The sequence below is a fragment of the Pangasianodon hypophthalmus genome, chromosome 18, assembly GCF_027358585.1.
Source record: "Pangasianodon hypophthalmus isolate fPanHyp1 chromosome 18, fPanHyp1.pri, whole genome shotgun sequence".
Taxonomy (NCBI): domain Eukaryota; kingdom Metazoa; phylum Chordata; class Actinopteri; order Siluriformes; family Pangasiidae; genus Pangasianodon; species Pangasianodon hypophthalmus.
The window spans coordinates 19,170,702-19,193,171 of record NC_069727.1 but is presented as its reverse complement, the minus strand read 5'-3'; the positions used below and the strand labels follow the sequence as shown (position 1 = coordinate 19,193,171).

The 22,470-nt window shown below is 36.8% G+C and overlaps 2 long non-coding RNA genes across 4 annotated transcripts in view; one reads left to right on the top strand and one right to left on the bottom strand.

Moving 5' to 3' along the window:
- Nucleotides 1-18,475, top strand: part of LOC128321210 (uncharacterized) — a 49,376-nt gene extending 30,901 nt beyond the window's left edge. Inside the window, exons 2-3 of one of the 2 annotated variants that reach the window (XR_008304804.1) lie at nt 14,083-14,228; nt 17,838-18,309. This is a non-coding gene — a long non-coding RNA (uncharacterized LOC128321210). Of the gene's footprint in view, nt 1-14,082; nt 14,229-17,837 lie in introns of both variants that reach the window. The other variant, XR_008304805.1, reaches the window with a different exon arrangement.
- On the bottom strand, nt 17,296-21,366 carry LOC113532041 (uncharacterized). 2 transcript variants are annotated; one of them, XR_008304806.1, is made up of 3 exons: nt 21,156-21,366; nt 19,865-19,948; nt 17,296-17,622 (listed from the first exon to the last, which is right to left on the bottom strand). It is a non-coding gene; the product is annotated as an uncharacterized LOC113532041 (long non-coding RNA). The 2 variants fall into 2 exon arrangements; XR_004580000.2 differs by lacking the exon at nt 17,296-17,622 and adding an exon at nt 18,490-19,161.
- Between the last annotated feature and the right edge of the window lie 1,104 nt (nt 21,367-22,470).

The following is a 22,470-nucleotide window of genomic DNA, read 5'->3' as shown; positions in this document are numbered from 1 at the left end:
ACACAAGGTCAGATTTTCCTCAGGCCTTATCACTTCCATTGAAGCATGTGTTCAGATAACACTCAGATGGATTCGATCTAAAACTGATCATAATGTTTTGCACAAACTTGTGGAGTCCCTGCCAGCTCCAGCGCACATTGTCTTTAAAGCAAAAAGGGGTGTACAAAATACTAAGGAACTCTAAAATTCATGTAAATATTTTCACTCTAATTATTGCTGAATGCCAAACAGAAGTATTATCACTAGTGCTCGCAGATTTTTGGATCCCACTGTATAGTCAAATAGTTTTTCAGTGCTCACAAATGAAAATAATTCACTTTTCAAACATTCAACCAGTCAAATTCAGTTCACAAAATTCAGTACAAGTTATAATATATATATATTACAATGCTCTGAATTCAGTGGTGTTTAAATTTCATTATTAAGAATTTATTGAATTTTAACATTCAAATTTTGTCTTCTTTTGTTTCCATGTATGAAGTGCATTCAAAGGGCAAAGACAGAATCAAGGTTACATACAAGTAATGGTTAGTGTGATCAACAAATGGGTTAAACATGCAAAGGAACCTCAATAAATTAAACAAACACGGTCAAAACCAGAACACAGATTCCACTCAGTAGTAAAGGTAATGTCACTAGTGATTAGTTAGGAGCAATACTTCTTAGTACTTCTAAGTAATACTGTGTGTGTGATTAAATATATGGGAACTGAGAACGAGGTAACGGGTCATGTGATTGATCAGTTGATAAGCCTTGTAGTTTTTTATTTGGTGGGAGATTCCAGGAAATGCCATTTGTGATACAGAAGGACTCAACGTAGCACAGACTACATCTTTTAAATGAATGTTCATGCTGTTTATTATAAAATTTAATAATCAGAATAAAATTGCAGTATTACCCAAATAAATCCACTGTTGCAATATCAAATTTAAAATATCAGCACTGCTCCAATTCTACCCTTACCAGGGCCTCTGAATCATGGTAAACCCCAGGCAAATTGAAAGCGACTTTCCACACATTAGGAGGGAAATGAAATCAAGCAGAAGAAAATAAGCTATCTCTTCATGACAGGCAGTACAAATGGAAGGTTGAGCCTGCATTTCAGCATCCTTGGGCTGTTTAAGTGAAAGGCCTCTAGACATCTGCATTCATATTTGAGGTTCAGCTTGACAGACACCTGGCAAAGAAGAATGTCAGTGTCTCTCAATGGCCATCTATCTATCTAACATAGAGTGGCACTAAAACACCGCTGTCCCTAAGTGCCTTGGAAGATGAAGACATCAGGATGAAGGCCACAGTCTGGCATTTGGAAGGATTTAATTAATGCTCCTGTTCACAACATGGTATTTACTGAAGCACACATTTAATATCAGGGTTTAAAATACATGCAATGGATCTATTCTAAGCAATCATCAGTTTTTGGTCTCAAAGATTACAATGCAATAAAAGGAGGATTGTGCTTTTTGCTTTAACCCTTTGAAGTCCCAGCTCATTATTTAGTGATTCATATTAAATCTTATTGCTCAGTAACTGTTATGTTACAGCACAGCACAGTTAAATGCTCAAATCTGATTGGTTTTTTATAACAGCAGAGCTCGGAAAGTAGTTCCAGCTGTAACATAAGCGATAGTGTTATTAATTATATTATATTATATTATATTATATTATATTATATTATATTATATTAATGTGCTTGTTCTAATATTATTATATTATATTAATGTGCTTGTTCTAATATTATTATATTATATTAATGTGCTTGTTCTAATACGTTAATACAATTGTTGATGTGGTGGCATTTTTGTTATGAGGCATTTAGTTAATTTAAAATGTAGTTGCACGCCACTTACACCTTGTGCCACATCACACCCCGAGCATGCTTTATTTTCGTATAACAGCGTGGTCTGTCATCTGTTATTCCTGACTTACTCAGTAACTACAGTAAAACTGATAGGAAAGGTGTGAAGTTAAGAGAATGATCTGCTGGTGGGTTCTGGGACTTCGAGGGATTGATATCCATGATTGGTCCCCTTCAAATAAATATTTAGCATGAAAAGGTTTTGATGTACAAAATGTATGAAAACTAGAGGAAGAGGTTCAAAAATCAAAGCCATTCTTACATGGCAACAGGGTAAATCGGGGTAGATCTTGTATTAAATACTGTTCTAGCTGTTATGACATAAGTGATAACAGGAAATATCTTGCTTTGAATTCCACAACATTAAACATAACAATAAATGTATAAAATTATGAGGTGCTGTTCTTCAATTAATAAAAAAATAGTAATCATTGGCAAATTGTTGTGGTATAAGAGAAAATTATTGGAAAATAATCACCTTTGGGGTGGTAACACTAATTCCAATTACACAGCGATGGGTAACGTGATAATAATTCAATTAAATTTTAGGTGAATAGCATTTGTAAGGAATAAAAAAATAACAGGGCATGCTGTTATAGCAAAATAATCGACGATGGGTAGTGCAAGCCAGCCTGATACGAAGTGGAGTTAGTGTTACCACTAACTCCACTTCATATCAGTGTTATTTCTCTTACACCACAACAATTTGCCAAAGATTACTGTTCTTTAATTAATTAAAAAAAAGCACCTCATAATTTTATACATTTATAGTTATGTTTAATGTTGTGAAATGCAAATATAAGTTAGGTCCTGTTATCACTTACGTCATAACAGCTAGAACAGTCCCTCACCAGCCTCTCTTTTTCTCTTAATAAAAAAAAACCCTTAAAATTACAGCTTTACTTTTGACTGTTTTAAAGCGCTGACACTGGAGATTCCTTCCATAAATGCTACATAAACATCTTCTCACAGAAAACGTTACCATATCAATGATTTCACATGTTTTTTTAAACCTTTAATGTGGAGCATCCACCATGCATTGTTACTGTAGTAACAAACTGTGTATTAGAAAAAATGTATTAGAACAAGCACATTACTATAAACATGATAGTAAATAACAAATCAAAGTTATATTCTAAACTTTAACACATATACTGTTCTGTACTGTACTGTACAAACCGGGGTAATGAAAATGGATACAAATCCATGCACACTAACAGTTTAGGTCATCACCATCTATCAAAAAAGATGGAATCTCAGGTCATCACTGTCTATTAAGAAAGATGGAAATTGCATAAGCATCGTAGATAATCATAGATCATGTAATGTGTGCATTCACTTTCACTGCCATTATATTGAGAAAAATGGCAGCATAGTTACACACAGACATGCACAAACAGTGGTGTGCAAGTACACATGCTTTCACTCACTCTGTTAATTAACTTTCTTATCTCCCCTCAAATCTATCCATCCTCCAGGGAATAATCTAAGCATAACCTGTCGTTGCAGCAAGCGCTCCCATGAATGGCTGTCTCAGCACTTCCTTGGTGACAGATGCCTCTGCAAATGTTAATGAAGGCAAATGTCATGGCAGCACTGCTGCTATGCACTGATGGGATAATGGAACATGTTCTGATTATAATGGAGCAAAAGCTGTAACACATTTTTGACTGTACTACCAAAATATGAGCACAAAAATCCTCCAAGTGCTATAATGTAATATATTCCAGGATTAGATTCCTATAATTTGCCTAATGTGAATCCATTTTACTTTTTATTGTCCATTGACCTGCTCTGTTGTCAGTGCATAGCCAGCAGCACTCCTGAGCTATTAGAGTAGATTGGGATCAGAGGTTAATTGTAAAGTATCTTTCAGGAGCATGTGGACTGGCACCAATTCTCATTACTCCAGCTCTCATTGACATTATTGTGTCAAAAAGTATGAACAAAATGAGGATGAACTTCAGTGTAGCAATCAAATCATGCGTACAGACTCCACGACTACTGACAATACTGTTCCAGTGCAAAGGCTTTTAGGAATCTAATTATTTGAATATGCAATATTAATTTTAATATTTAAAACCGTTGCTTGTTTTTGCCAACATCTTTTTCAGTATAAGGAGGAGGTAAAGGAAAGGGCAGACAAGTTCTTTTTTTTTTCTTCCATAACTTTCTGCCTTCGTTGCTTTATTATTATTTATCCAAAAAGAACTCTAAAATGCTTCTAATCACTCAAGGTCTTGGGCCAAGCAAAGATATGTTTGGTCCATCCAAAGACACAGCCAGATGGCACTGAAAGGATAAACAATGTTTATGAGATTGTTCATGTAAATTTCAATGTGTGTAGGCTGTGTGCATAAATTTCTGATGCAGTAGTCTGCCTGACTAAAATATTCTATAGAGTGCTTTAAGTCCCACTAAATGCATATAAATTTACATTTGATGACATTAAATGAATGCACTAATTAAATAAGCTCTCATTCATTCAGCTTCAGTAACTGCTTTATCCTGGTCAGGGTCACAGTGGATCTAGAGCTCTCCCAGGAATACTGGGCACACACCTTAGAAAGGACAACTGCCCATCTCAGGGCATCATACAATTACTCACCTTTTCACACCCAGGAGTTTGAGAAGATGTGGTGGTTGGCTTCATGTGTCTCTGAGGAAGCATATGCTAGCCTTCACTGTTCCCATTTGGTAGGTCCACAGATTAACCTTAACTGACAGGTAAGTATTAACACACACAAATTAATATAGGATGTGTATAACAATTACTGAGTGACAAGACAAAGATGTTGTAAAATAAAGAGGGGGTGCTAAGTTATAAAGTGTAAATGAAATACAACACTCGTTATAAGTGGTTCATAATTGAACCAAATTACTGAACCATAAGGGAACCATTTTGTCATAATTGGTTATGACATATGAGGTTACTGCTGGAGAAGTGCATTATATCAGGAGCCACTGAAAAGACTGGTATGAGAGGATTTAAGAGTGCAAGAGGGAGAGTGTGTATGCAGGAGATCAGATGAGTAAGAGGGAATAAGGCAACGGAGCGCTTTGTATGTGCTAATTAGTATTTTTTTTTTCAACAGTGTCCTGGATGAAATAGGAAATCATTGAAGCTCTTAAAAAATAGGAGTCATGTGGTCTGTTTTTTTTTTTGTTTTTTTTTTACACTGTCGTGAGCACTCAGCTGGCTCATACATTCTGAACACACTGCGATTTGTTTAGCGAATTGTAATTAGCAAGATGCTTATCAAAGAATTTCAGTGTCATGAAGGCTGGAACTGGTGTAGAGATTTTAAAAGGCAGTTTCAGTTAAAGAATATATATCAAGCTGAAAAGCCAGTGCACGGTCATATATGACTCTTGGCACTAAACTACACACCTCAACACCTCACAAACTTCAACATACACACCCTCATTCATATTTTAGAGGAAGGAAAGGAAAACGTCATAACTTTATATAAAGCTCAGAACAGTAAATCTTTATTGTAACTCTGTCTCCAATTCGCATGACCCCCAGCCAGCAACCATGTCACATGACTGAGAATCACAATATCAAGCAAATACATATCACTGTTCTAGATCTCCAGACTTCTGATTACTCAGCTGTTCCTAACCAAGCACACATCTTTAAATAACCCAGACTCTCACTTACTCATTCTGAAGTGCCAGCATTGCACCTGTAATGTTACTAAGCCTTTTAATTATTTTTCATTTGTCGTGCTGATCTGACGCCTGCTTTGATTATCATTTACCCATTTGCCCTGTCTAGGTATTGCCTGTTTGCCAATCCCCTGACCATTGCCAAAAATCTGGATTTGTCAGTCTGCCTTCATGACAATAATGACTAGAATCCTGATTGAAAGGGCTCAGAGAGGCTATTTTTAGATGTGTGATTTTGAAGTTCAGTAGCTAGCAGCTTCTGATATCACACAGACATCTATCACATAGACAAAATGTTAAACTGGAATAGGCCAGTAATTACTGAGAACCTTTTTTAGAATAATTGTAGAAATCTTGAAAAAAGTATGTAGATATTGTAGAAAGTTCTTAATGGTAGTGGTAAGTGTGATGAGTGTAATAGATACCAATATGATAAAGAATGACCATGGCATTGCTGTATTGTATTATGTGATTAGTGAATAACTGGATTGTTATTCATAGAGAACAAGAACATAAAACCCCAGATGAGACATCAGTCTATCACAGGACAACATGCATACACACTTTCATTCATATCTAAGGGTAATTTAGCATAGCCAAATCGCCTACCTACATGTTTTTGGGAGGTGGGAGGAAACCATGGAACCCAGAGGAAACTGTTGTGGACACAGGGAGAACCAGTGAAACTCCGCACAGACAGTAACCCCAGCTCAGGGTCAAACCTGAGACCCTTGAGCACACCCACTATGATGCCTGCAGAGCAAGTTGTTTATTCTAAATAATATTGTTAATTGGAACTTTGTTGCTAAGGCACTTGATATTTTTCAAAGGATAATCTTGCTTTGTGTGTATCCATATGTGAGTGGTAGATAAAGAAAAAGGAAGAGAATGAAAATATAAAACCCAATTACATGGCTTGCTACAAACTATAAGATATCTATATATCTATATCTATAAGACTATATGATAACCATGCTGATTTCATGACTGTAGTTTTATATAAGTTCAGGTAGATCTTTATTGTCATCACAGCTATGCAGTGTGCAGTACATAGTAAGATGAAATAACATTTCTCCTGGACATGATACATGTATGACATACACAGTGCTGACAGAACATAAATAAAGTGCAACATGGATAAGAAGCATGCAGGGAAGGGGTATGAGTAACAGTGGAAGTGCATACAAAGACAGGCAGTAGAGCATAAATACTCCAATCACAAAATAGAACATATAACATGACAATAAGACATTACAGTATAAGGTTCTTCTCCCATTCATGCTTGGCCCATATAGTAATATATAATACTAGGGCCACAATTTAATAAAAAAGGGTCAAGTTCTTGTACATCACTTAACTATTATTACAAATTCAACTAAATATAGGATGCAGTGGTAGTGTTTTATTAAGAAGAAGTCAATAAGATAAAACTTCACCCTAGTAAAGAGGAATACAAGCACGAATTGTATTCCCTTCCTATGTGTGGCTTCAATAGAACCTGCACATATACTATTCCAACCTGACTAAAAAGTATCTTTCTATAAAATTGAGGGAAAAACTTACACTAAACTCAATCTTGATTTCCAGGTTCAATTAGACATATCCTAAACCACTGGATTTGTTGGTTTTAAAAGAGTTAATTAATTAATTCAATCCCAGATAGGCTGATTCAGAATTGTGCATGTTTATCACAAACTGAAAATGTGATCAATTATGGCTTGCAGTGAAGAAAAGGTATTTTTAGCAGGAGAACAAGATATTACACAGTTACTCACAAAGAATTACAACATATAGTATTATTTTTAATAAATAAAGAAAAAATAATACTCTTATCATAGTAGAAAAAGAAAGGGAAATGGGATGGCAACAAAGTTCTGGCATTTAATCCATAAAATTATAACGTTCTTATCTTATCTTTATCTTGCAATCAATATTTAGATTAAGAAATGTAAGAAGATGTTTTGTTTTATTTTGTTTTGTTTTTTAATTTATGTTGGTTAACATCTAATTTAACCAAACCTACCATGGTAATAATAACTAATAATTTTGAGAAATGTTTGAAAGGGAAAAGCTTTCCGATTTTTATATTATGGCATAATTTAGTTACATTTTCTCATTATTAAGACAGTAAATATTATTTAATACATGCTCTCCAGATGTGTTAATTTGTGAATGTGATTTTTATGTTATATATTAGTACTCGCCAAGGAAACGGCAAACAGGAAACCTCCACTAATTCAGAAGAAATCCGCCCTGATGGTCCTCATGTCAGTCATAGAACCATGGTTACATGCATAAATACACCAGATCAAGATATCTTCAGTTTGTAAATGGTTTTGGAAAAGCAAAAAAAAAAAAAAAAGGCTAGTTGTGTTATTCACAGTGACGGTGCTGCAAGCCAAACTCATCAAGTCAATAAGTATACTTTTTGCAAGAATGAGGTGGGAATTTGAGTCAACGAATTGTATTCATTGCAGAAATGTTCAGAGATCTACTTTACTTTGATGAAACCCTCTTGACTCATCAAGGTAATAGATTTTGCAAGCCAAACTTTAAAGAGGGACAGCTGCATTGGCTCCTCATGTTCAGGTTTCCATAGTCTCAGGCAAAAGAAATTGTCCTACAGTAATTTGGCTCAGACTGTTGTTCTATCAGGAGCGGATGGTCTCTAAATTCCCAGTGAAGAAGTGCGCTTTTTCTGGAGTAAATGAGGTATTGCAACATCCCACAAGGCTTATACGGTATTCTCTCCCAGATGAAAAATACACAGTGATGATCCCACTGATGCCGCAGCATTTGGCAAGTGCTACTTTACTGCCTTGGACTCTACTCAACCTAAATCTACCCTGAAATATGCTCAAGTTTTCACCATCCCTAGACAGCTTTTTAAATGGTTTATCCTCAAAGAAACTGTCTGTTGTTCAAGTCAGAAGAGGCAAATATCCAGCCAAACTAGTGACAAATCCTGAAGCTGTATCCATATTAAAACACAACTGGGATTTGTTCTGCCTCAGAGCAGCAAAGCAATTATCTAGCAGAGCTGCAAGATAAAGTTACAAAGCTAGTAGTCACCATGGCAAGGCCAGAATTCACACAACTCAAATGTTTTGCCTTTTTTCAATCTAAATATGGATACAGCTAGTCACATTCAGTCAAATGGTTGTCAATGTATATTGATACTGACAAGTAAATTAAAAAGTAAAGTAAACACTTACCACCTACCTAAACATTGTTGCAGACCAAGTACACCCCTTCATGGCAATGGTATTCCCTAATGCCAGTGGCCTCTTTCAGCAGGATAATGCACCCTGCCACACTGCAAAAATTGTTCAGGAATGGTTTGAGGAACATGAAATAGAGTTCAAGGTGTTGATTTGGCCTCCAAATTCCCCAGATCTCAATCCGATCGAGCATCTGTGGGATGCGCTGGACAAACAAGTCTGATCCATGGAGGCCGCATCTCACAACTTACAGGACTTAAAGGATCTGCTACAAATGTCTTGGTGCCAGAGACCACAGCACACCTTCAGAGGTCTTGTGGAGTCCATGCCTTGATGGGTCAGAGCTGTTTTGGCCTCACAATGGGGAATATTAGGCAGGTGGTTTTAATGTTATGGCAGACTGGTGTAAATACTGTATATGCTTCAATATATGCTATAATATTTACATAGAATACCATGTGGTACAGTATATGCACATTTTGAAGTGTACATAAACATAATAGTAATAAAAATAGGTTCCTTTGTTGTATTTTCATTATTTATATTTCCATAAAAATGCATAAATGGAGTAGAAGTATATTAAATTAAAATATTTGGCAATATACATTTTATGAAGTTGTACTGTATATATCTTTGGAAATATTATAGAATGTGTGGTGGCATGGGAAACCACTACACAACATTAAATGTTGACCTTTTCTATAAACTATAAACAGGTGTTAGATATCTTCAATCTTTAATCTTCAACACATATTACCCAGCAGCCCCTACAATACCCCATCCACATGCTGAAGTGTAGGCTCAATGGCTACACAACACATAAGACTATGTGCTTTGATAAATGACAAAAAGGTTCTCGCAAGTCCAGAGAATTATAGATGCCTTCACGCCTTGCTTACAAATCTACTCAATTACAAACCACCAGCTTCCCCTCCAGGCAGGATCAATAGACACTCTGCCAGGAGCAAATCTTCCACCTGGGCTCAACGTGTCTCTAAATGTGTTGTTTTACCATCTTTTTCTTCCTCTGCATATTAACCACATGTAGCACTTATTTGTCCTAGTGTGTGTGTATGTCTCTCTCTACTATGTGTTTAGGATATCTCAAAAGAGAACCAGATCCCCTCTCTTGAACTCTTAAAGCTGTATACAGCAGCTTTATGCTGGCTATGTAAATATGTCACACCTTGCATTACAACAAACACTACATAAAAGCAACATGTGGCAAATGTTCCTTGTCAGTTGTCATATAACAACAAGAGAAAGATGTGCTTGAACCTTCCCACAACATTTCAGGAACAGCACAGACTTTGTTAACCAAAACAGAACATTACGAAATGGTTTTCAAAAAATAACTAAAGGAGAACTAAATACCAATGTTATGGAAACATTCTGTGTTTGCTGGGAGGAATCCTGCACATACATACAAATTGTAAGAACCTGCAGTGAAGTAAAGGCCTGCTGAAAAGTTTTGGATTACTCTGTCTTTTTGATATTTGTTTTCCATATTCCTTTAAATCTGATCTGCCTGTGTCCTGGCTCCTTGGCCCATCCTGCTGTTCTAAGGTCAGCTTCACCTCTCCATATGTGACTATTTTGGCCAAAATCCTGGATGGACCAACACATCCCTCTCATGTTCTGCCCACTTTCTTCTGGCCTTGTATTTGTCTGTCCAGTTTTAAATTCCTGATCATGAATAATAAAACATCAGTCAAAAATGCAGCTGTGTTTCTATTGAATACAGCAAATCTTTATGTTTGAGTTTCCTAGTCATTAATCTTGACTTGGTACACATCAATAATTTATACAACCTAACATGTCCCCCAATGAAATACATCAGTCATAACCATCCATCTCAATCAACCAAATAAAAAAGTATCAGAAGAGTAGTGCTGTGTAAACATATTTAATTATACATATACTGGATAATTCAGTGGTTTAATGAATGGTCACACAATGGTCTATGACAGAAATATAATATTAAATAGCAAGGCTAGCATTTATTCACGCCTATATTATTTGAGGGCTAGAAAATGTCTTTCAACTGAAAACAGTGAAGTATCCTTGACTCCCACAGTGTAACTGAGAATCCCGTTTCTACCTTAAAGAATTCCACTAATTAAGCTAAACTGTATGTTTTACTTGCATTAGATTAAAAAGTAAAGCAGATATATCAAGATTAAAATGTTTGAGTATTTAGCACAGAATGAGCATAGCTTACACAAAATATTCTTGTGTGACCTTTTCTCTATAAGGCATGATATTAATGTATGGCCATTCGAATGGATGAGCTTCCAGATTGCTTATACGTACATACTGTATTTTTTTAATATAATATTTTAACATTCAGAATTATTTCCATTATCATCCAGTTGCACATTTGCGTCTGCCCACTGGGTGCACAGATTTCTTTATACTTCACTGTGCTTCTCTTTCCAGCTCGGTTTTGAGTAACTTAAAGTTATTCAAAACCTCTTCTGGTACATAAATGCAGAGCTGCACCGCAATAGTCCATGGTCTTAAATGGACCACTATTTCAGCATCACTTTACTAAATAGGCTAAAAAACACAGGTGACTGTAAAAATGGATACTTTTGCAAACATACACACATGTATACATTTAAAAAATTCTACATAGATTTTGAGAAATGCTTTAAATTTTGACCAAGACTTTGACTTATTCAAGGGTTTGATTTTTGGCAGAGATTTAGAGTAAACTAGTTTATTGGCATTTAGTTTGAGAAAGCCATAAATTTAAAGTAGACACATAGTGAAATCTGAATATTAAGTGAAATTTGGATATTTTCTTATATATATAGTTCTGAAAATGATAGACTTTGCTAAAATATGAAATATGTTAATGTTTCTGAAATATGTTTCTCTTTTGCCTGCATCTCAGCTACAAGTTTTTAAGGTCCGGTTTCCTCAAAAAATGAAAAGGGAGAAAGTCACAATTAAAGATTCTACTCGGACTCCAAAATCAGACTGTTCTTCCTATGTATTCCTATGAATGAAAAATAGAAGCATTTTCACTGTTGGGCACAGACTTTTGAACCACACTGTAAATAATGGTAGGGAACAGGGCAGCAAATCTGACTTAAGCACATACATACAGTATATCTGTGTTATAAGCACAACTATGACATCTGAGACCAGATCTGAGACAAATTCTACTTTTATATAAAGAATCGATCCCAGGGAACACTTCTTGACAAACAGTGGAAACACTTATATTTCCAATATATAAACCACAAGGAAGAGTGAGTTGGGAATCATCAGAACAGAAGACTTTGAGATGACACCAGTAAGACTGTATATTGTGAAGAAATTGCCTGTAGGATAAAATGAAGGATGTTTTCAGGGACTTTTCCAACCTGGATTGCTACAGATGTTTGGTGAAAGGAAGGTTCTTTTGGGTGTGACCATATTTAAAGACAATGCAGAAGGTTAATTTGCTGCTGCCAATTTTATGGTGCAGGTGATTATTCCCAAATGAGTGTACATGATCCCAGAAATTTGAAAGACATGACCTCAATTACAATTTGTTCATATATGATCCACAAGCCTGGTGCTGCCCATAAAAGTCCTGCCCATAAAACTTTTCCATAAAGGTGAGTGACCACCTCAGGTGTTGACCTCAGAACTTGGTCAGTAATGTTTGTTTAGTTGAAATTCTAGGTAGCAGGTAGCATTCAATTTTCTTGAAGTTCAGTGGGGTAATATAAGAAATGGATTACTGATCCAATAGGATTTGGCGTCCATTGATATTTGATTTGAAGTGAGATGGCACAAACTGCACTTTGTATTATACATTGTAATATGTAATAATAGCACATCTTGACATGGTTTATACCATTTATACACAACAACTTGGCAATTTTTAATATATCAACGATATGGCACATCATACTTTTACCCATTTATAGTTACATTTAATATGTTGGCTCATCCACAAAATAAGTTAGTTCCTATTATGTTATCTATAACTTAAATATAGCAGCTATAAAAGGTTGTTCCCTCACCAGCCTATCTTTTTCTCAAGCATGAAGTTAATAAAACAAACAAAAAAAAATGCAACTTAAAAGTCATGGTAGTGCCAGTGGGTGCTGAACTACATTGCCCATCAGCCCCAGCATGTAACATGTCACCTGTCACTCTCACCTGTGTCTCATTATACCTTGTTAATACCACTATTTTTTGCATAGTGCAAACCACAGTTTTTTTTGTTGTTTTGTTTGTACATTGTTTGTGCACTTGCATCTGCCACCCACCTACAATCCCTGACAGAAAGCTTGACCTAGCATGGATGCAACAGATTTTTTTCAGTGTCCAAGAAGCACTCCTAGAGGGCGTGGGCAATAAATATGACGTCTACACAATTTATACAGCATAAGTGATTTGTAGTATATATGTATATTGATTTGTAGTATATATGTATATTGATTTGTAGTATATATGTATATTAATCAGACTTGCTACAAGCCTCTGAGCATCTGTCATGCCTGCTTTGATCAAAAGTATCTAGTATCTAGAATAATAACTACCCAACTATGGATTAAGCTTTTCAGTTATTCTTCAGGACTCAGAAACTGTTTCAATCTTTAAGTCTAGGCTGAAAACCTATTACAGTCAGGCATTTTATTGTGATTTTCTCTCAAGTAAAAGCACAGATCTCACAGCGGTCATGGCCAGAGACAGTTTTAATAAACTGTTCTGGTAAATTGTTTAAATTTTTTTAAAGCTGCTGCCACCTACACTCACACACTCACTCATGAGTGCTAGCAAGCCTTGTGTCCCAGGCTGACCTCATGCCTGTGTTAACCTTTGGCACTCCCTTTTAGTTATGCTGTCATATCTAGACCTGCCAGAGTCCCTGCTTGCACCCTAATCTTAAAGTACACCCTTGTAGACCACTGTAGAGTAAGAACACACCAAATAATCTGTTCTCGCGCTCTCTCTGTCGAGCTGTATGTGCACTCCTGCTGCCTGATGTGATGCCAGTGCCAGATCCTCACCTCTACTGCTGTGTCTCCTCTTGCCCTTCAAACCTGCCTGATTCATCCTGATGCTCTACTTCTGTTCAGAGCTTCTGAATGCCCAATATGCCCATGTTTCTCCCTTGTTTTAGTGGATAAGGTCATCTGGATACTGTAGATTTCTACCTAGGCACTGCTGCTGTAATCATAAAGACTGTCCTGCGCTCATCCCAGGACTCTTATTCACAATCTGCTCATATCAGACATCCTTTAATGATGCTATGTGTGTTGACCATAAAGATTATGTTCATTTATAGCTCCACACAGCCCTGTTACTGTGATGTCTCTTTACTAGGCCTATGGTATTACATCCCATCCATCAATCCATACCACATATCCTACACAGGGTTGCAGGAAGCCTGGACCACAGGGAGAACATGCAAACTCTGCGCTCACATGGCAGAGGTGAGATTCGAACCTCCAACCCCTGCATGTGCGAAGGTAACACACAAATGTGACCATCCAAACCCATAGGAATTCTTTCATACAGATTTCACAAATGTTACAAAAGACAACTACCAATGTCAGCTCACGTCCTAAACATAATCATTCATGACCTTTCCTCCAATGATGCTAATTAAATGCAATGTGCAGAAAGGAGAAATCATGATTTGAGAGGAATTGTTTACACATAAAATTTAAATATGTCTTGTGATCCTCAGATCAAAGTCAAATATTCAGAGACAACTCCAGGTTTCATGTCTTTTCCCCTCAGAGTAATTTTGTCGCTGTATAATCACTATCTGATCTTTCTGATCCTTCCTTTCTTTCTTGCTGATATTCTGAGGTAACATTTGTTTGCCTGGCTGAGTCTTGATATCTTTCTTTGGCTTATTCTGAGGTAACTTGTAAGGTAGGTATGTTCCTGTTGCTAATTCTGAGGTAAATTAGCATTTCTGTGTCTTTAGGTTATCCTGTGCTAACTTGTTAGGTTGGCTATGTTTTATTTTGCTTATTCTTAGATAATATGTTAGCCAGATATGTTCATGTTGCTTTTTCTGAGATAACTCATTAGCCTGGGTATGTTTCTGTGGCTTGTTCTGGGACAAGTTATCATGAACAGTAGTATAGCCAGGAATTAAATAAAATAAGTATAACATGCTTTAAGTGAATGTCAGACAGTAGTATTAGCGGCTATGACATGAAGTTATTCAATCTTTTAAGGCACGATTTTCTTCTGGGCTAACTCATTAGCCTGGCTAAGCTTCTCTAGCATATTTTGAGGTACCTTGTAAGTCAGTTATGTTTCTGTTGCTAATTCTGATGTTAAAATCAGAAAGAAACATATTATGTTTGTGATCCTCAGATCAAAGCCAAACATTCAGCGACAGCTTCAGCTTTCATATCTTTTCCCTTTAGAATAATTTCGTCTGATGTCCCTGCAGAATTATTTTCTGATGTGCTAACAATCATTTGAGCTGGCAGGTAACAGAATCTCTGAGCAGGTGTTCTTATCTGCACTCTGAAATAAACATAATTATATTTATCATGTGCTCACATAAGATGGGTTAACTGCTGCTGGATGATAATGTAAGCTAAGTCATTTTGCCCTGTGCAGAATAAGTGAAGTTACATTCCATTACCATCCTTCAAACACACAGTCAAAAACACAGCAGATGTGACCTTGCGACAAGGTTTTCTCATGAATAAGGCAACATTACACTTTTTCTCTCTAAAGGGATAAATGCAGACAGAATTAGTGCCACATGGCAACCTTTTTTCATTTGTTGCAAATATGGGAGATGATTAGGGGTTCACAGATTGCATTATATTTGGTGTTATAGCTGAGCTGACTGCATTTCAGTGGATTTTCAACACAAATTCAACATAAACTGCCAAAGTCTTTTGGTGCTGCAACATTAATTTAATACAAACATGTATACCTTATCATAATATTTCCAGCTTGATGTTAAGTCTAAATGATACTAAATTAAAAACACAAAATATTGGTAATAAACAATATTTTGGATGCAATTTTTTTTCTTTATAAGTTATTAATTATTCATTGTAAGTTTTATTATATATAGCTCTAATAATGTACTATAAATAATGCTTTAATAATAATATTTTAATCATGTTGAAAAGTGTCACTATTCAGTATAACACCATGTGATGTACTGCACGACCTTTATAACTAATAATGACCTGTGAATCTTTTCTCTTGTTTCAAGAATGGAAATTACATTCACCCAAATTTGTCATCTATAACCTCTGATTTTGATAGCCTGTATGCCCAATCCTGAAAGGCTCTGCAAAAAGACTGCAAAATCTTGGAAGACACTATGTGCTGCTTAACGTTGTTTTAACATTCATTTATTCATCTTCAGCAACTGCTCCATCATGGTCAGGATCAGAATGGATCTGGAGCCTATCCCAGGAACACGGGGCACAAATGGGGCAATACACCCTGGATGGAACACCAGTCCATCTCAGGCCACCATGTGGATACACACAGACACTCATTCACCTATTCATTCACACTTATTCACAGCTAGGGGCAATATAGCATAGCCATACTGGCATGTTTGTGGGAGATAAGAGGAAACCGTGTGGACACAGGAGGAAGACTCTCCCGATTTGACAACCACGCTCCTAGCCCTTTGGTTTTGAGTTTAATTTAATCTTTGTAATTGAGGTTTTCTATTTTGGTGTGGACCAAATGTCCCCACAATGATAGGAATATCTGAGAACTGTAGCCTTGTGGGGACATATTTGAAACAACACAACAGCTGAAACACTGTTTTTTGTTTTTTTTTTAAACAATAACTGAAGCTTTTATTTAAAAAACTAAAAGAGCCAAAAGCTTTCCTTTTGCTTACTGAAGGTTAGATCTAGGTGTAGGCATAGCATTAATTAGCTGCATTAATAATTAGGTCAATGGAAAGTCCTCACAAGGACTGTGTGTGTGTGTGTGTGTGTGTGAGAGAGAGAGAGAGAGAGAGAGAGGGTCAGAAACTCTAGTAAAATATCTATATGATGATGATATGTATATGTAGTCTGTATGATGACATCCGGCAAGTGAGAATGTGAAATCACTATTATGTAGTTTATGTGATCACTTTACCTTCATACCTTCAAGTTAGACACTTTTTGCTGGTTTTCACACTCAGCAGCTGGCTTTGCATATGACCACAGATCACCTATCCAGTAGAACCCATATGCTACATTCCTCCATCACAGTGTCGCGACAGGGATGCAAGATTGGATTACATTTATTTTTAAACAAACAACTCAAACCTAAATACACAAACATGAACTATAATCTCATGAAAGAACGTACACGGACTAGATCGTACACTCGGCAACAAAAGACAAATGCTAGACAACGTGTGATGTGCAAACGTGACTTCAATGCTAATGCCCGAAATTAACCTGAAATGTGAATCAGGTGCAGTTGTGTGAGGTGATCTTGTGAAGTGCAGTGGCTGATGGGAATCATAGTCCCCAGGTACTGCCAGCAGGGCTTAAGGCTACTGTTGCACAGTTTGCTCACTGGGTTCTACCAAAGTGTCCTGATTAGATTACTAGCTGTTGTAATGTAAAATTATGATGATGAATGATAAAAAATAGCAAAAACAACTATGTGAAACTCTCCCAAGTTCGGGCAGAAGTGAGGAAGCTGGAGACAGGCTTGCAACAACTCAAAAGGCGCTTTATTTTACTTTTATTTTACTTACTTACTTGCGTTTCAGCTCTTTTAATCACACACACGCACGCACACACACACGGCTCGTTGCTCTCTCTCTCTCCCTCTCCCCGCAGGTGTGCACTCCTCACCTCCGGCTCCGCCCTCCACTCACAAACTGGCACACAAGCACGCCCCTGCTTCCACAAACTAGAAGGAAAGTTTAGTAAATTACATAAATACACTACATAAATTACTGTATGGCCCAATTTAATGCCTTTTTCAGGGTGTAATTAAGTTACAGTTTTTGGGATAACCATCCTGATCAGCTACTTCTTGTACCACCTCCATTTTCTAACCAAAAACCCAAAATAAATGGCATAATATTATCCCCCTCCCATGTCTTTTCCTATTTTCTATCCTAGATGCAGAGAACCTGAGAAACCAGCTTGGACCAGTAGAGAACATGTGAAAATCTGCACAGCCAGTAACCCGAGCTCAGGCTCGAGGCAGGGGCCCTGGAGCTGTGAGGCACCAGCACTACCTGCTGCACCACTTACTGTTCAGTACTCTCAGTTTTGAACACAGGCATGATAAAACTTACACACAAGCAGTCAAACTATTTTTTTTTTTTAATCTTGAGAACTAAACGATCTGCAAGTATCTGCTTATGTTGCTTATCAGGTATACTGTAGCTGACTCTCGGTAGTAATTGCAGTCAATCTTAATACAGTTGATCCATTAAATGAAAGTGAAATTAAGAGGGAACCAAATAACATGAGCAAACTGCAGTTACTTGAAGTAAAAATGTGCTCTACTCTAGATGTCAACGTGACGCAGAAACAGGAAGAAAGGGAAAAGAAAACAGCTTGAATTTTAGCCACTGACATCCTAACTACATAAATATGAGTCATGGCTTGAGTCACTCCACACTGTATTGTCTCATTGCTCTGTGTAAAATTCTGTCACAATTCAAGTGACTTAGACTATCTAATAATGCAATATATGCATGTCATGATTGCATATGTAAATTGATTTCCTGTTCAGGAGCAAATTAAAATTTATTGAAAACATTCAAAGATTCTTCGGTAGCATTTTATTTGAAGGGCACCTACATAGTGCCTTTATAGCACATACATAAGATATTCATAAATCTTACTACTTAGTTCGTAGCATAAAATAATTTTTAATTTTTTTTAAGCACTTCGTAGCATTAAAATAATTTATACCACAGCAAAGATTTATGCAATGCTTATGAAGGCCCTTTATATAAAGCATTACTGATATATTTTACTGTGAAAATGAAAGAATAGCACAATTTTAGGGCATGGTGTGATTAAAAAAGCAAAAGACATAGAGGTAGTGACAGGGTAATCTACCTCCACTTCTGTTAAAGAGTCCTCTCTTTAAGTGCTGCTCTCTTGATCCAGTGCCTTTAAGTGCATCTCCTATCTTTCCTGCCATGATAGGGCTTCCTCTTCCCCAATTGCCAGCTACTAGACATAATTAAAAGATGTCCTGTGGCCTTCCATGACGTGGACACTTTTTTTGGAGCCTACAATGTTTCCACTAAAGTGGCTTTTTTAAGCTACACTTTTCTTAGAAGCAGTAAGTAGGTATTGTTCCTGGAATGTCAAAACAGACCTAGTCATCAAAGAAGTCCACCCTCTCCCTTCAATCCCACACAAGGAAGTCTCAGGATGTGCAGTTACTATTTAAGTCCTTCTTTTCTTTCCTGAGGCCTAGATGCTAAAGAATAACAAAGATTACAACTCATATTCATATACTACTATTTTTTAAAAGATTGATTATATTGCTAGATATCCAAACAACTCCAAGTACTGTTTATGTCAATAGAAGAATTTAAATTTGTTTCAATAGATCTTGTTGCAGCAGAGTTGCCTTGTTTTTGCTTGTTTACAGCAAAACTGTATTTTTACAGCACTGCATTGATTACGTAAGCAATATAACAGAGAATATTACTATAAAAACAACTGCAATTTTATAGTTATACAGTTTCGCCAAATATACATATACAAAATATATATTGCCAAATATACATGGTGGAAAATTCAAAAAACATCAGTGAAACAATAGCTACAAAAAATGTTGATCATTGTTTTTGATCAGTAACAAGTCCAAGGAAAAATAAATACAGCACTAAAGTCAGCACAGACATTGCCAAATCGAACATTCACGGACATTTACATATGTAATCCATTAACGTTACTTGTGAGCTAAAGCTATCCTGTGAACTGTGTACCCTAGGTAGATATGCATATGTATACAAGAAGATAGTTATTATTGAGAAAACCCACTGAAGCCTATGCACACTTCTTTCACTGACAAATGTGTGAAAAAAATTTTAGCTTAGTATAGCTTAGTATATGTAGCCCTAGCCACCTAGCTAATGTGCTCATTCATAGTCAGTGTAACTCACCATCTCACTTACCTGATATAAGGTGCTCACTGAAGAGTGAACAGAGTGTTTTGTTGGTATCCAATGCTGCCAAAACTCATCTTTGGTGATCAGGGCCTTTGTAAGCACAACAGAATGTATATATTTTTTGACGGCTATTTTCACATCCCACAGTGCAATAGACTGAGGGCAGAGGCAAAGGCAGGCAGAATAACCTGGGCTTTCAGTGTAGAGCTACAATGATGAATTGTCTCACTAAGGTCAATGTTTTTATTTAACAAAGTCAAGCATCCTCTATAAGCTTCCACAACAACCCACAACAGCACTTTGTTAATCTACGTCCAGAAAACACTCACAGGTAAATTCTATCAGACAGCTACTGTATGTTTTGTGGTTTTGCCTATCCACATTCTTAAAATGCAAACATGGCTACATGAACTAATCAGTGAATAAATGACAAAACAAATTACTGCAAAAAATGTAAGTACAAGCAAGAATTATTTAATGAATTCAAAACCTTTGTAGGAGAATCTAAAGTCAAAGATGGCCTCCTACTCACCCTGGTATATCAGAGCTTTTTGTGACTTTTCTGAACAAACATGAAGTCAATATACCACTTTCAAGTACAGTATTAAGTAGGCTACATGGCTAGTGTAATAATTAAAGTATCTTCACAACATCACTCAGAAACTGTAATTAGTTTAGAAGTACACTTGTCTCAATTTAGCTTAAATAGTCAATGCATGGATAGATCTATGTTTAAAATGTACTAAAGTATACTTTCTTTTTTATGAATTCATGTGTAATTTTTTAAAGTTTCTGTGTGACACCTATGTGACAAAGCAAGGCTACTCAAACTGGGACCCCTTTAACTGCAAAATCCATTTCACAGACCCCTAAGTGCAGGTTTATTTTATGAACATAATCTATCCCTGGACAGGTCCCTGGAGGACTAGTGCAGTGGCATGCGGTGGTGTTTTAAAATGAGGAGGCAGTATATATATATATATATGTATGTATATAAACATTACATAAAAAAGAGAGAACAAATATAATTCTACTTTGTATTTTATTATTATTTTTTAATTTTATTTAATATTTTTAATACTAATTATACATTTCATAGTGTTTTAATGCATTTTTACATTTATTCCAAAATAATAACTAAATTAACAATTATTGCAGCAACAATTTGAACAATATTTTGGAAACACTTTTCCGCTCACTAAAAACTAACAGTTATCACGTTTTCAGGCCATTTCAAGTTTTCATTTTTGACGTGACACAAAGCAGAGATATCTAAGCTGGTGAGCTGTTTACTTACTTTATAATTAGTCAGTACGCCATCATTTCGTCCATTCCGGCCGAGAGCTCGCACGAAAACAAGAGGCGGGATTTATCGAACGAACCTATCACATCCAATCATAACCGATCACATCCAATCATAACCGATCACATCCAATCATAACCTATTACATCCAATCATAACCTATCACATCCAATTATAGCGCGATGGAGGCGTTGCCTCCTCTCACGTGACTTTCCCCCATTCATTCTCAATGACCCCCCACTAAACCCACGGCGCGTTATGGGGTCTCTGTAATAAGTCAGTGGGCTGAGGGGAGGCAAGCCTCTGCTGTAACTGTACCTGCGGGTGTCGCTGTTGGACAGTGTTACTTTATAAAAACGAGTGACTTTTATACTTTAATGTCATTTTTAGTAATATTTGCGTCGTTTTATTTGTGCAGTATCGATTATTTTCTCATCCAATTTTTTGAGGAGACACTGCCTCCCTTGCCTCCTCGGAGGAAACGCCCCTGGTCTAGTGGTTAGGTCAGGGAACTAACCCCAATTTTGTACACCAGTGGCTTTTTATTTGAAGCCATAAGAGCTTTTTATTCCTGAACTTTCCCGAAACAGAACATATTAGGTCCATGTTGATGTTCTTTAATGTCATGGCCCGGGCTAGGCTCCCGGGTTTCCCCATTCCCGTGTGATCTCCTATTTCCCCCCTTCTTCGTGTTTGCTGTGTTTCTCTCTCCCTCTCATTCTGTGTGTGTGTATGGTGCTGCGCTTTGGCCTCTTCCTGATTGATCCAAGTGAACGCACCTGCTTCCCTTCTCCTCCTAAGACTGCAGTGCATAAACCCCGGTTCTCCAGCCACTCATCATTCCGGCTACCAGCATGGTACCTGTGATTAGGCCCTTTCTTGTGTTCATGTTCAGCTCGTTGCTGCGTTGTGTCTGTTCCACGGGCAATCCTGTTTCCCCCCTGTGCTCTAGGTCCATGTTTCACCCAGCCTGCCTGCACTGCACTCCGCTACACCCAGCCTTGCTTCGCCTTCCCCGTGGGGACGCCTCATATCATCCACCAGGGTTCAAGCCACACTCCTTCCTCACACATTCCACCCTCACTACCTCTTCAATACCTCTTCATAGCCTTCTGTTCTCGTGTCTGTGTTCTGCTTCTGGGTCCCAAACCCCTCACTGGTTATAACAATTTATAGGTTTTAGAGTTATTGACATTTGGGTTAAACCCATTCAATTCAAAGACCAGTCAAACAGGCTAATAACTAGAAGACATCAGTAATAAATATAATAACTTCGATAATGGTGCATTATAGTTTCTACCACTGTAAT